The following is a 16,148-nucleotide window of genomic DNA, read 5'->3' as shown; positions in this document are numbered from 1 at the left end:
TGCGGGGTACTACAAACAAAGCACTTTGTTTCAAAGGTGGAGATACGATACTGACAGACTATGTTGATGCTGACTTAGCTGGAAATGTTGACATCAGAAGGAGCACTACAAGGTATGTCTATACTCTAGGAGGTACTGCGGTGAGTTGGGTTTCTCAACTACAGAAGATAATTGCTCTCTACAACTGAAACAGAATATGTCGCTGTTACGAAAGCAAACAAGGAAATGGTTTGGCTCTAAAGTTTCTTGAAAGAGTTAGGCAAGAAACAATAAAACAATGTCTTGTATTGCGACAATCAAAGTGTTATTCATCAGACATGTTGAGATATCATTTTATTCCAGGACAAAGCACATACAATTGAGATATCATTTTATTCAGTCTCTTCTGGAAGATAGGATTTTGAAACTTGAAAAGATTAGTAGAGCTCAAAATCCAGCAGACATGTTGACAAAGATGGTGACCACTTACAAACTGAAGTTGTGCTCAGCTTCAGTTAGCATGCTAGAATAATAGGACCAGAAATACTGCATTTATCGAGGTATGAAGACAGATTAAAATCAGTTTTCAAGTGGGAGATTGTTGAAATTATCGTTAAAAGTTAAATTCAAAGTTTGACAACCAACTTTGAAAAAATGATTTTCAAAGGTTGGTAAATGTTTCTTTGAAAAATAGTTTTTTAAAGTTTGGTAGATGTTTGTTGAAAAATGATAATGGGATAATCACAATTAATCCCTGAACTTTTAGGTATTTACAAGATTAAGTCCTTAAGCTTCAACTATAAATACCCTAGCTCATTTAGCTTCAAAACATCTCAAATCATTATTCTTTCTCCCAATACTAGAGAATTTTCTTATGACTAGTGAGTGTTTTGTAAACACCTGTAAATTTTCTCTCTGAGTAAAAGATCTGCAGCAGTCCTGAGACGTAAACAAAATTGGATGAACTCCGTTATCAATTTCTGATATTATTTTTCCGCTTTTATTTCGCACTCACTAATATGGTTATAGGAAAATTATTTGTTCTCGTTTATTTCTCAACAGAGCCTTGTATCTCTCTATCCACCTGAAGTATTATACTTAATCCTATAAACTCATTTACAACCAATAGATTTTTTACTAGACGACAAAGATGTTAAATACCATGTATCATTGACTTCCAAAATTTGAATTTCCTCTTTCATTGTTTGAATCCATAGAGTTTTTGATAGCTTCAACTTAAGTCTTGGGTTCAATGAGAGTTGAAGTTAAAAACAAAAAACTTTGATTGTTAGAAGGCAAATGAGATTATGAAATATATTGAGAAATTGGGTACCAACCTGCAAGGATAGAGGATTGACAAGCATATACAAAGGCTTTTAAACAATTAGGAGGTTTGGTCACTCTACTATACTTTCGAACAGGTAATGATGACACATCCTACAAACTGAGTTTCTGTTGAGATCGGTGGTGAAGAAATAATTTCAGCAAGAGAACTCAGATTTTTTTAATGACGAGAATTAGAACCCATATTTTATGAAAGAGGAGAATTAGAAACCAAATTTTGTGGTGAATTAGGAGGAGAGGAGATGATGCTCGTTGTTCATGAGGAGAAAACAAAAAATTCAAAAAATCAAGATCATGTGTTGAAGTATGATCAGGAAAGAAGGAAGAATCATAATTTTAGGACAAATAAAAAGAAAATATTATTTCCTGAAAAACATCTTGACTTACAAAGAATGACTTGTATTGTTTAGTAGAAGAGTAACCCATAAAAACAGAGAGAATGATTCTTGGTGAAAATTTGTCATGAAAAGTAAAGTTGATAGCATAGCATATGCAACCAAAAACCTTAAGATGAGAAAAATTTAGTTGTTTTTTAAAAAGAACTTCAAAAGGGGTTTGACAATGTTTATGTTTTCTTTCTGTAATTCCATTTTGTTGCGGAGTAGATACCCAAATACTTTAATATATGATTAGGGTTGTAAACGAGCCGAGTTGAGCTCGGGTATTGCTGAGCTCGACTCGACTCAAAAACTCTTAATGGAGCTCGATTTGACTCGAAAACTCGCAAGCTTAAAATTTTTAAACTCAACTCGAACTCGAATCATGAACTGAAGCTCGTAAAAGCTCGAAATGAAAAAAAAGTAGCTCGATTGAAGCCTCAAACTCGAACCTCAACTTTAAATACATGAAAACCTTATATTGCATTTTAAAAAAATTAGCACATAAATGTTAATATTATTAATAATTTATTTTTTAAAAAAATAAAATTTTAATATATTATATTTTCGAGCTGCTCATGAGCTTTTCGAGTCGAGTATCAATTAACTTGTTTCGACTCGTTAAGAACTCGAGTATTTATCAAGCTTTGATCGAAACGATCTTGGATAACTAGCGATTTGTCTCGTCTCATTTTCAACCCTATGTATGATAGCAAGATAGGTAAAGAAACCAGAACAACGTGTATTAAAGAATTTAGTACCGATGTCACTACGCAAAATTTTGATACTAGTAGAAAATTGGTTATGAACTAAGACGGAGAATTTTTTTAAGGTAAAGAAAAATTCAAATCATGCGAGCGTGATCATCTACAAGGGTTAAAAGGAACCTTTAACCTTGTAGAGATTCGATAAAGACCCTATAAGTTTATATAGATTAACTCAAAAAGAGAGGTAGCTCTAGACAGACTTGAGGGAAATGGGGCCTGATTGGTTTAGCTAAAAGACAAACAATATACTCTTTAATAGTATTAACATTTTTTTATAGGAATAGAATGCCTCTTTAAAAACCTCCCTCTTAGTAGTCTTTTGCCCTAAGGCAAGAACCATCTAGCGAAAGGAGGAAAAGAGTACATCAATTTATTAAAGTTTAAGCTGTTACATAAAACTTAAGAACACTCCACCAAGATACAAAAGACATAAAACACTCCTGAAACGCCTTTTCTCTAAAGCATACAAACCAACTAAAGCCATGTCAACAATCACCCAATTCCCTCTTTCGCTAGCTTGTCAGCCTCACAATTACAACTCCTAGGAATTCACCTGACAATAGCCTGTTTTAGAGAAACAGAAGCCACAATTTCCTTAACTAAATTAGACAGAAACTTGGCTATTGATCCAATCCACTGCTAGCTTTGAGTCGCTTTCGATAATTAGCCTACCCTTCGAAACCCATTCTGAAGAAACAAAAATATCAATGCCTTTTTTGATAGCTTTCAATTCTGCTATGATGGGGGTGGTAGGACCGACATTTTCTGAAAATGAAAGAAGAATAACCCGATTCCAATCCCTGAGAATTCCTCCTATTCCAGCCATAATCCCAACACAACAAACAACCCCATCCACATTCATCTTAAAAAAGTCCACCGGAGGAGGATTCCAGCAGTACACCATGTTGTTCGAAACCTTAGAAGCAGAAAATTTGTCAGCCAAAGAAGGATCACCAATTAATGAGTCTACCTGAATGGAGCATAGGGGATACTTTGCTATAAACCATTTGGCTAATCTTAAACGAACAATGAAAAACAATAAAATTCTGTCCAATTTTCATTTCTCAAAGATAATCTCATTTCTTAGCTTCCAAATTGACCAAAAAACAACCCCTAGAATAAACTTCCATATAGCAGAATTAGGCCTCAAATCAGCCCACAAACTGAGCAGGTTGGGAGGGTCTTGTGGTAGAGCTAACCGAATACCCCAGTACCCTATAAGCTTAGTCCACAGTTCCCAAGAAACATGGCAAAAAATAAATAAGTGCTTAACTGATTCATCCTATTGATTACATAAAGGACAAAGAATGTTTTTTTCCTATATTAACCCCTATTCTCAACAATTCCACTCTTCTAATTTTTGATGGGATAATTGCCAAAGGAAAGTCTCCACTCTAAGAGGAACTAAACCCAACCACACACAATTATTCCATTGAAAAGAATCATCAATAGAAGAAGAAAGAACTCTCCTACATGCTTTGACAGAAAACAACCCCTCACCCGAACCATCCCACAACAAACAATCCTCCAAGTGCTCCAAAAGTTTAATATTTTTCAGCCTATCCAATAACTCTACCAACTGCTCAACCTCCCAATCACAAAGATTCCTCCTAGTCTCAATAATCCATTCTCATCCATTAGAATCAAAACTCCCAAATTCTGCTACACTACCCAATTTATTTGAACAAAGGGCAAAAATCCTAGGGAACAACAGTTTCAAAGGCAACTCCCCAATCCATGAATCGCTCAAAAAGGAAATAGATTTACCATTGCCAATTTGAAGCTTAGCATAAGATCTAAGACATACACCAATAACATCATCCTTAATATAATTGTTCACAATTCCCCTCCATAACCAGGAGTCTTTTTGAGATAGAACCTTTTTGATATCCATGGAATGGCAGCTCACATTGTGTTTGCCACATAAGAACTTCTTCCACATCGAATTTTTATCATTAGCAAATTTCCAAACCCACTTACTCGGCAGTGATCAGTTTGTAAGATTCAAATCAGCAACACCCATTCCTCCGCCACTCAACGACCTGTAAATAATTTCCCAACGCACCCAGTGCATTCTCTTCTTTTCAGCTCCTCCCCCCATAAAAAAATCGACATCAAGGAATTTAACCGTTGACAAATAGTCGAGGGCATCTTAAAAATAGATAAGAAGAAGATAGGTAAGGATGATAATATCGACTTGATAAGCACCAGTCGCCCAGCCATAGATAACGAAGTAGCTTTCCAACCTGCCAATTTCTTCAAAAAGCTGTCAATAACCGGCTTCCACAGCTTCTCCGAGTTCTTCAACGCCCCCAACGGAAGACCCAAATAAACCGAAGGAAATGTTCCAATAGAACAACCAATCTCCCTGGCCCAATCTTCAAGGATATCATTCTCCATATTAATACCAAAGAGTTTGCTTTTAGCTAAATTAAGATAGAGCCCCGTAATCAAGCTAAAAATCCTCAAAACTATTCTAACATTATTAATCTGAGTAATACAAGCTTCGTAGAAAATAATTAAATCATCTGCAAACTGAAGATGGGACAAATTAAATGAGTTATGATTCTTGCCAAAAGAGAACCCTTGAAAGAGACCCAAAACCACTGCTTTAGACAGCATCATATGAAGTAGTTCCCCAACCACATTAAACAACAAAGGAGAAAGGCTACAACCTTGCCTTAAACCTTTAGCAATAGGAAACTTTACTGTAGGAGACCCGTTCACTAGAACCGATATTGAAGCTGTAGAAATACACTGGTTAATCCAAGAGCACCACCTCTCACCAAAAGCCATCTCTTTCATTAACCTTAGAAGAATTGGCCATTCAACTGTATCATATGCTCTGCAGAAATCCACTTTAAATACAACCCCTTGTTTCCTCCAAAAATCAATTCCTTCATTAGCTAAACAAGCACAGTCCAACAATTACCTCCCCGGAATAAAAGCAAACTGTGTATGGCTGATAATGTCCTTAACACAAGATATCAGTCTCTTTGAAAGAACTTTATTAGAAAGAATTTTATATAGGCTGCCCACAAGACTAATAGGTTTATAGTCTTCAATACACTCAGGATTACCTTTCTTAGGAATCAAGGTAATAAAAGCATGATTAACTCCATGAGTCCACTCATTTCCTTTATAGAAATCTGAGAAAAACTCCATAATCTACTCCTTGAGATCTTTCCAATATTTCTTATAAAAACCCATGGTAAAACCATCCGGACCAGGAGCTTTTGCACTTTCAGAAGATGAAATTGCTTGCCATACTTCTTGCTCTGAAAATTCTGCCTCCAAAAAAGCACATTGAGCTGCTGTTAACTTAAGAAAATCAAAATTAAGGCCCTCGACCTCCAAGGATGAAATTTTATTATAAGCAGTCTTGTAAAAATTAAACAGACTACCTCTTAACATTTCCGGATTCGAGATTAATTCCCCTTCTACTTTCAATGAAAGGATATAATTGACTCTATTCCTTTTCAAAGCACTGAGGTGAAAAAACCTCGTATTTTTGTCACCTTCTTTAATCCATCTATTTCTTGATTTTTGACACCAAATACTCTCATCTATCCTTAACAACCTCCATAACTCCTTTCTGAATTCAACCACCTGATCCCTCTCTGTCGTAATCAACACGCCTCCTTGAGACTTTTGATCCAATTAAAAAATCTTCACTTCGAGAGACGAGATAGATTCTGCCAGTCCTATATGACTACTTCCAGGCCAGTTTCTGATCTTTTTTGCAGCTTGTAACATTCTGAAAATACCACCTCTATTCTCCTTCTTCTTCTCTGCTGCCACAAAGTCTGTAACCAAATCATCGAAACCTTGATTCTCTAAAAGATAATTAACATGAAGGTTTTCAACAATAGAATAAGGCAACTTATGCATCTTAGTAAATGAGACTTCCCAAACAAGCATGCCAAGTATTTGTATTAGTGATTGAAATCATTCAAGAAGATGGCAAATCAGAAACGAATGAAACAAACAATTTTGGAAAAGAAAGGACTCTATCAATGTAGGTATCAAAGGAAAAATCATTGGCAGAAGACTCGAAGACATAAAGACCAGCCACGAATTTATCAACCCCTTCATCCTTTCACTAGAGCGGTCCTATAATAGACAAAAATTGGGGTAAAAGAAAATAGCACAATTGATATTTAGCTTAATAGCATCGCCAGTTTTCTCCTTAACTTTGCACTGGGTTACTAAAAGACCTAATTCGTCATAGAAGATATAAATGAGAAAAATGAGCATAATTATAAATAACGCATCAAGTAGATGTTTAGAAAAGAAAAGTGGTGTATAAGACACTCAAATATCATTTTTTTTAAGAATCAATCTAACATACCATAAGATCCCGCTTCTTTTAAAATACCATAAGATTCATACAATAAAAAGATGAATTAGGCAATATAGAACTAATCTCATAAGCAAAAAATAAATTTCAAGTAGACTCGTTCACCTTTAATCATGTTCTCAAGCTATCTGTCGGCGCAGCCCTCAACAATATTCTTGATCAAATTATCCTCAGATTCTCCTTCGTATTACTTGACATTATTACTTAACAAGTGACCTCTATTCATACCACAAATATTAGTAGCTCAATTATCATAGCAAAACAAAAGAACATGCTTTAAAATAATTTAGTATCACATATGTAAAGTAATGAAACATATGACAGCGATGTGTAAAATAATAATTTGGAGTTTTCTATTTATGAGAGAAATAGGAAGAACATAATTGTAGAAAGGACAAAGACGATTACTAGAAAATCAGTTAACATTTTTTTTTACATTACCAACATAACAAATCTTAAACCGGCTAATTCGACTGTGAACACTTTTATTAGATCCAAACTGTGTAAAACAATCTTCTTACAAGTTAAACTATTTAATTTTCTTAAAATTTCCATTTCTTAAACAAAGAAGTTTCTTTTTCTATTCAAATCTGAAATAAATAGTTAGAAGTTAAATTTGTTTAGGTTTGTATTTATAATATATCTTTTCGAAAAGAAAAGATGAATGATAATTGCCCATTGTCAAACTTATCTGAAATGAGCTCATTTAATATGCCATAATAAAATAAAACTGTTTTTCTATGAAATTTAGAATATTTCGTGCTTGAAAGCTGTTATGAGTTTGCATATGTCAGAAATGTAATCTTTCAAAACTTGAAAGGATCTCTTAAAATTTTAACTCTTCTAAATAGACCTTAAAAAATCCAAACATGAAACATCAACAAATGAGTCTATAGATCTTATATTTAGTGTCAATTCTATAAAATTCATTCATTTATGGCATGTCTCAGAAACAACGTTGTGAGGGAAATGCAACATCGTTATGCAGTCTCTGTAGTTCCAATGTTATAGTTGAATAGCCAAGCTAATGATAAAATAAAGCAAGCATGGAGGAGATAGCAACATCCAGACTAATCACGACTGATCTTCCATATTTAACAAAAAAGAAAACTTACCTTTTAAGATTGAAACTTCAGTTTTCGCTAGGTGGTTTATGTTTCTGGAAGGATGCCATGGTTGATTAATATAACCACAACTTTGTCAGATGTTATCAGGTTGTAGAGCCCATGTATGGTGATTTTGTATGTTATGCGATCATCATTTTGTCTGCTTTCCTTCTCTGTTATAAGCCTTCAGGAATTACATAATTTCTGATGTAATTCAAATCTTTTCTTTGCCAGCATGAGATCAGTAATTGAGCGCTACAACAAAGCAAAGGAGGAAAATCAATCAGGGAATCCAACATCTGAAGTCAAGGTATTATTTGGTACTTGATCTTCAAATTTCTTGAATTTTACCTCTCAGAGCACGCTGAACGCATATATCATAAGTGAATTTGCATGCTTGTAAAGATAAAGTAAGACTGAAAGGCTAAATAATTTTCCATTTGATGAACCAAACATTACAAGCATGCCAGAAAATGTGAGGTGCGAAGTTAAATGTTCCCAACTTTGCATACCCTGTTTTCGCTGAACAAGTAGAGCATCAAACCGGTTTTTTCTTTTCCAGGTTTGCAGTGGGTATGAGGTACTGACACAATGCATGCAAAATTTATAAGTAGAGATTTTTTTTTTATAGAATTTATAAGTAGAGATTAGGTTCAGGTTTAGACTTCTTTCAATTATTGATCAAAATGTTGACAGCACCGAAACCATAAACATAATAATTGATTTGTATGCACAAAATTCGACTCCTCTTGAGAGTGTTAGAACAGGAATGCCTAATTGCATGCATAGACTAAATTGCCATGCCAAGACTGTTTTTCACTTGTTCTAATAGCCACAGGATTTTCGAAACAGAACCAATAGAAAAGAGGTCCAGGGAGAGTGTTAGAACAGGACTGCCTAATTGCATGCATAGACTAAATTGCCATGCCAAGACTGTGTTGTTCAATTGTTCTAATAGCCACAGGATTTTCGAAACAGAACCAATAGGAAAGAGGTCCAGGGTGAACATCCAGAGATGGATCGAGGGGGAAGCGGGTGGGGGCGGTCGCCCCCATAAAATTTTCAGTTTCTCTTATATTTTAAATTTTTTCTTTGTATTTTTTATTACTAATCTGTTTTCGCTCCTCACTAAAATTTTACAAGTTTTTTTTAAAAGAGTTGGAGGCCTCGTTAAAAAACCCCTTCATACTTCTCAGATTACTAAAAATATTCTGATAGGTAGCAGAAAGAGGAAAAGAATGCCATAGATTTTATTCCAACATGAAATTCCAATTACAAGAGTTCGAATACATTTCCACTTCATAGGATAACTCAAAACATAAAAGGCTACATCACTTAACCCAAACAGATTTTCAAAGACATCCAAGTTTCAATATTACCAACCCTCCTACCCTATCCCCTGCTTTGCTAATTCATCCGCTTTAGCGTTAACACTTATCCTGACATGGCAGAGAACAATTCCTCGGGCTCTAACCATAGCTTTCTATATCTCAAACCAGGTTCAAGAAAGGGTCAGGGCTTAAGAGAGGGTCCTTCACCCAATCCAAATATTCTTACAATCACTCTACAATCAACTTGTTTCCTTATCTCCAAATCTAAAAACAATAAGATTCCTTGCATTTTTGCTAATAATTCTGCCAACGCTGGAGGGCCTTGACCAACTTCTTTAGAGAACGAGGTTAAAAAAATATCTTCCTGATCACGAATAATACCCCCAGTCCCTCCACCACTCCAAGAGCCATTCATGGATCGATCAACATTGACCTTTAGAAACCCATATGGAGGTGGGGACCAAGACTCTTTAGCCAAAACAAGAGGGGAAATGTTGAAAGAACTGTCAGCCAAATAAGGATCACTAACTAGGCTGTCAAAGGGGATTAGAGGTGAAGGGAAGCAAACCTTATACCAAGAGACCATCCTGAATTTCGTTAGAAAGAAAATCTGTTCAATATCCAGAGAGCAGCTGTTGAATACTATGTCATTTTGAAATTTCCATAGTGTCCACAAGACCGCAAACAGTACAAACTTCCAGACTGAACTTGAAGATTTAACATGAGCAACATTATGCCAAGAGGCTAAAAAGGTAGTAATATCACCTGGAAAGACAGTGGAAATTTTCCAGTATTTAAGAATGAAAAACCAGACCTCCCTTGCCACCTTACACCCTAAGAAGAGATGATAGACCATTTCTGATTCAGCCTTACATAGAGGGCATAAAGAATCTATTACTGTCTTCACACCTCGCTTCAACAATTCAGTTTTGACAGCAATCTTCCCGTTGACAACTTGCCTCCACCCTTTGTGGAGCTAACCCCATCCAAATAAACTTACTCCATTCGAAGTGGTTTTTCTTTGATTTGAATACGGTTGCTCCAAAAGACTTCACTGAATATACCCCTTACCATTTTCGAGTCCAAGTTAGCCAATCAACTGCTAAATCACTTGATTTAAAACTGCTTAACAACAAAAGGTCTTTCCATTGTGCTAGTTTCCAATCCTGAAGCCTTTTGCGAAAAGGGATATTCCAGTCCCAACCCAAACTTCTTTTCAATCCAAACTCGAAAATTCTACCATTTTTATTCCAGGACAGCAAATATCCTCGGGAATTTCTGTTTTAGCAGGGAATCTAACAGCCAAGTGTCCCACCAAAACAGGATTGAACCACATTTCACAACTTGGATTTTAAAATTATTTCTAAGACAGCAACTGATCTCGTCCTCCTTATAAAACGATTTAAGAACATCCCTCCAGAGCCAATACACCCGTGAATTCTGCGATTTTCTGGGTAAAATCCCTCCATCCAAATTGTTTTTTGAACATAATAGTCCCTTCCACATGCAGTTGCCTCCGCTTGCGAACTTCCAAACCCATTTACCTAATAATGCACGGTTAAGGAAATCCAGATCCAAAATCCCTAATCCACCCTCTTCCTTTGGTAGACTTACCGAGGACCATCTCATCTGGTGGATACTTCTTCTTTCATCTGAACTATTCCACAAGAAATTTGCCATTAAGGAATTTAATTTCTTGTAGACTGCAGCTAGCATCCTAAACAAGGAGAGGAAACATACGGGCAAGGAGTTTAAAACCGACTTGATAAGAACCAATCTCCCAACTATGGATAGCATGTTTGATTTCCAGCTAGATAGCCTAAAATGAAACTTTTGGATAACAGGTTACCTAAGAGATAGTAATTCTTCTTTGTGCTTAGGGGAAGGCTTAGGTATTCTGTTCGGAAAGCACCTGCTGAGCATCCAATTGAGGCTACCCATTCTTCTAAAACAGAATCTTCAATATTAATCCCAAACAGTTTACTTTTGTCTAGATTCAGCCACAAACCCGAGGCTATTTAAAAAATGCGAAGGATCCTTTTTATGTTTATGATTTGCCCTAAGGAAGCATTTCAAAAGATGATCAAATCATTGGCAAATTGGAGGTGCAAAAGCATTACTAAATCCTCCTTTTTACCGATTACGAAGCCACTAAACAGTTCCACTTTTACTGCCTTCCTTGGCATCAGATTTAGTAGCTCTCCAACAACGTTAAATAATAAAGGCAATAAAGAGCACTTTTGTCTGAGCCCTCTGGCTATAGGAAAGTTTTCTGTAGGAGCGCCATTTATAAGGATGGACAACGAAGAAGTAGAGATGCATTTTGCAATCCAAGAAACCCATCTACCACCAAAATCCATCTCCTTCATTATTCTTAGCAAAAGGTGTCAATCGATCGTGTCATAGGCTTTCTTAAAGTCTATTTTAAAAACTACACCCTTCAAGCCTCTTCTACGCAAATCATCAATCCCTTCGTTTGCAATAAATGAGCAATCCAAAATCTGCCTCCTCAGGATAAAAGCAAATTGTGAATTGCTGATGACCGAATCAATGCAAGCTCTGAGACGTTTGGAGAGAACTTTCGAGAGGATCTTGTACACTCCTCCCACCAGACTAATGGGACGGTGATCTTCTAACGACTCCAGACTGATCTTCTCCGGCATTAGAGTTATGAAGGAAAGGTTTACACCATTCTCCCAGATTTTTCCCTTGTAGAATTCTTTAAAAAACTTCATAATATCCACCCGACCAAAACCTTTTAAAGAAAATCATATTAAATATGTCCAGCCCAGGAGCTTTGTTGCAGTCCGATGAGACTATCGCTTCCCATACTTCATCCTCTGAGAATTCTCTTTCAATAACAACTTGTTGGCCAAGATCTAGCTTCGGAAAGGGCAGATTCAAGTTCCTAACTTCCAGCGTTGTTTTGGAATTATAACTTGAGGAGAAAAAATCCTTTACGCACTCCTTAATCAAATTCGGGTCGTTGATGGACTTGCCATTTACTTCGAGGATCTTGATAGAATTACACCTCCTATTCGAAGCACAAATGTGGAAGAACCTCGAGTTGCGATCCCCCTCCTTAGCCCATTTCAGATGGGAATTCTGTTACCAGATTTGCTCTTCTATTCTCATTAACTTCCATAGTTCCTCTTTGATCTTCAAAATGGTTGTTCTCACATCCGAAACTGCAGACCCCAATTGAATAGCCTTCTCCATACGGTGGATCTCATTTTCCAACTCCTCAATCCTCCTGGACATGTGTAAATCTACTTCCAGCCCATTGTTTGACGACGTCTTTAGCCTACTTAAGCAGCCCCATCATCCCAATTCTGTTGTTTCTCCTCTTGATTTCTTGAAATGGATTCCTCATCATTTCTTCAAATCCCCCTTCCTCCAACAAGTAGCTATAGAATCTAAATGGTTTCGGTCCCCAATTTACCTCCTCGTTCACCAACAGGATTGCATTATGATCAGATATTGACTTCGGCAACAATAATTGAGATAAATCTGGAAAAGCATATATGAATTTGACATTCCCTAGAAACCTATCTAGCCTTACGAGTGTTGGGTATTCTCTGTTATTGCTCCAAGTAAAAGCCCTCCCCCACCCCCAAAAAAAAATAAAAAAAACCAACACATGAAGTAGATCCAGCAAAGCAACTTGTTGGATGAAATCCCTGAAACATTCGGTTGAATGAACCTTCTTCATCACTCCTTTCTTCTCCTCAACTGATAGAAATGCATTAAAATCACCCCCTATACATATCGGCATCTTATAATTCTCCAGACAAGAAGTTAATTCCAGAAAGGACGCTTTCTCAGCCTCCACAGCAGGCCCATACACATTAACAAAGCAACAAGAAATCTGACTCTGCTTCACCCTACCTACCAGAACAATGAACCTCCTACACACGTAATTTATCTCTATCTCAAAGAAATTTTCAACCCACAAGCACAACAAACCACCCGATGTTCCTTGTGAGGGGGAGAACAGTCTACATTTAAGAATGTTTCCTCCCAAATTCCTTAGCAAGCATGGTTTTAAGGCTTCTAACTTTGTTTCCTGAAGAAATAAAAACTGAGGCTTCCTTTTAGAGACCATCTTCCTAACCACCCTCACATTCTCTTTCCTCCCCAACCCCCTAATGTTCCACGAAATTACGACTAATCCCATCAGGAGAAATGAAAAACCTAAAAGAAACCTAACATCACCCTAATGTTCCACGAAATTACGACTAATCCCATCAGTAGAAACGAAAAACCTAAAACAAGCCACTCTCACCAAATAAATTTTATAAGTTCATCCCTTTAAAATTTATAAATTTACCCCTCCTGGTATAAAATCTTGCAGTTGTCCCTGTGAACATCAGCTAAGTAAAATTTTCTAGGTAACATATTATAAGGTGATACTTGGGACTTTAACTACTGATAAATTTGAATAACCCAACACTTCAGAACCTTTCCATAAGGCAACATAAAAATTAATTTAGTCTCATGCATCTGATTAAAATATATCATAATTTTTAAAGGGATATTACCTACAACTATAGTGATCATTAAGAGCATTGTCACGTCTATAAATATGCTTGGTTATGGCAATGTTTCATTATTGAAATTATTTTTCTATTTAAGCAATAAAAAGCTGCGACTGTGAATCTTACCATATTATCAATCTTTCTTCTCAGTTCTGGAAAAGGGAGGCATCAGTTCTGAGACAGCAACTACAAAACCTGCAAGAAAATCACAGGTATTTTGACTCTTACACCATATAAATCCATCATTGCGACATCAATGGGAAAGTAAAATGAGCCAAAAATGCAAAATCAAGAAACCACTTTTACATTAAGCATTTTTCAGAAAACAACAACATATATACCTATGTCTGGATTCCACATAGACAACCTCTTTCTTTCAAGCCGGTAACATGAATAGCAATCTAACTTTCTCCTAGAACCCATTGTAACTATCTATTCCAACCTTTTAGACGCAATTAAGATGCTCTATACCATGGTTCAGATATTCGTATATCAGATTGAATGAAACATTAGTTCTTCAATTAAGGCGAACACACAGACACGAATGGTCCTAGACATAAACTTATGTCTGTTAAAGGCAGATTTAATATCTGTCCATAAAAGCATTGGACGCATCAAAAGTAAAAATGACCACAATAATTGAAATGGGATAGAAAATTCATTGCATCTCATGCGTATGCCTATGAAAAGCTTTTATGCAAGAAACAAATCCTATTGACTGAAAATATGCTTCTGCACACCAAAACAGGCAAATGATGGGTGAAGAACTTACTGGATTGAACATAAAAGATTTACAGAATCTGGAGAGCCAATTGGAAATGAGCCTTCGTGGTGTCCGTATGAAGAAGGTTTGAGATTTCTATTTCCATTTCATTGTCAGTTTTTAAGTTCAGGATAGCGTACAAAATAAAGCAACTCCATGTTGGTAACATTTACCCCACTGCTGTAGGACCAAATTTTAATGAATGAAATCCAAGAACTGACCAGAAAGGTAAACCTAAATTGCATTGTCTCATTACTGAATCAACTCAAAGTGCTCAAGTTTGTCTAAATTGCATTGTTCCATTGCAGGGGAACCTCATTCATCAAGAAAATGTGGAACTCTATAAGAAGGTAAACCAAATTCGTCTAGAAAACTTGGAATTATATAAGGTAAAAATTTTAATGGCTCATAAAAATTTCAATTAGCTTAGAGATATTAGAGAGACTCAAGAATCAAGACACTAACATTTGTCATCTATCTATGAGATAATTAAAAACCAACCTCAACAGATAAGTTTCCATCCAGGTTTATGGAACAAGGGATGTGAATGGAGCAAACAAAGAATTGTTCACTACAAATGGTCAAAGCATTGAGAAGGATCCACATGTCGCTGTCCATCTCCAGCTAAGCCAGCCACAGCAACAAAACTGAGCTACAAAATTGGGGTAATTTTCCTCCTTATGGTAGATTATTTTGATTCAAATACCATGTACTTTGCCACAAATTGATATGCAAACTTTTTTTATGGTGACTGCAGCAGATTGCAATTGCATTAGCAAAAGAAAATGCTTCAAAGTGGGACGGGATGTCATTCGATTTCTATCAACAAATAGCTCACGGTTCCAAAAGTTAAGGTTCACATAGTAAGATGTTTTATGCTATAATCACCAATCACTCAGCAAAAAAACACTGGTTTGAAATGACCGAACAAATGAACATTTAGCATCGATGTGATGATCAAGAAAACCAAGCTAGTTATGTAGAGATAAATTAAGAGTAATAAAGAAGATATATATATAAAGGAGAAAATGGACATTTATTCCACGTGCAGTTAACTATTTTTTTCAGTTTTAAAGATGACCAACAATGGAGGCCACGGTTACACTTATTTAAGTTGATTTAAATAAGAAAAAACTTATTGTAGTTATGTCATGGAACATATATGACGGCAACAAGGTGCTTCAGAAAGATATTAATATTTTGCATAGGTGAAGCTACAAACAATTACTGAAATATAGAAAACATCGAAAACAAGATACACTCAGCTGAATATAATTTTACTACAAATCAATTTTCAATGATAAACTGATACCAATTATCTGCTATGGAAAACGAAAGGTTCATGTAACAATGAGAAAACCAGTTCAAGGTACCCAAAGAAAATACCATAGTTATAATATGTTCCCAAGACTACATGATAAAAGGTGAAACTAAGTTTCTTCAGTATTTAATAAATATCACGATTACTTAACATGAACGATATTAAGAGACATAAATATACATAATATAGTAGATAATAGTGAGATTTCAAAGTAAGACAACCATAGAATCATGTTTCTAGTTTACTGCTCGGAAAGAAGATG

At 35.8% G+C, this 16,148-nt stretch overlaps 1 pseudogene; it reads left to right on the top strand.

Annotated features, from left to right (window-relative positions):
- Positions 1-15,451, top strand: part of LOC120216458 — a 35,159-nt pseudogene extending 19,708 nt beyond the window's left edge.
- The last annotated feature ends 697 nt before the right edge of the window (positions 15,452-16,148 follow it).

The sequence above is a fragment of the Hibiscus syriacus genome, unplaced genomic scaffold (genome assembly GCF_006381635.1).
Source record: "Hibiscus syriacus cultivar Baekdansim isolate YM2019G1 unplaced genomic scaffold, ASM638163v2 tig00110160_pilon, whole genome shotgun sequence".
Taxonomy (NCBI): domain Eukaryota; kingdom Viridiplantae; phylum Streptophyta; class Magnoliopsida; order Malvales; family Malvaceae; genus Hibiscus; species Hibiscus syriacus.
This window is presented reverse-complemented; position numbering and strand designations above follow the sequence as displayed.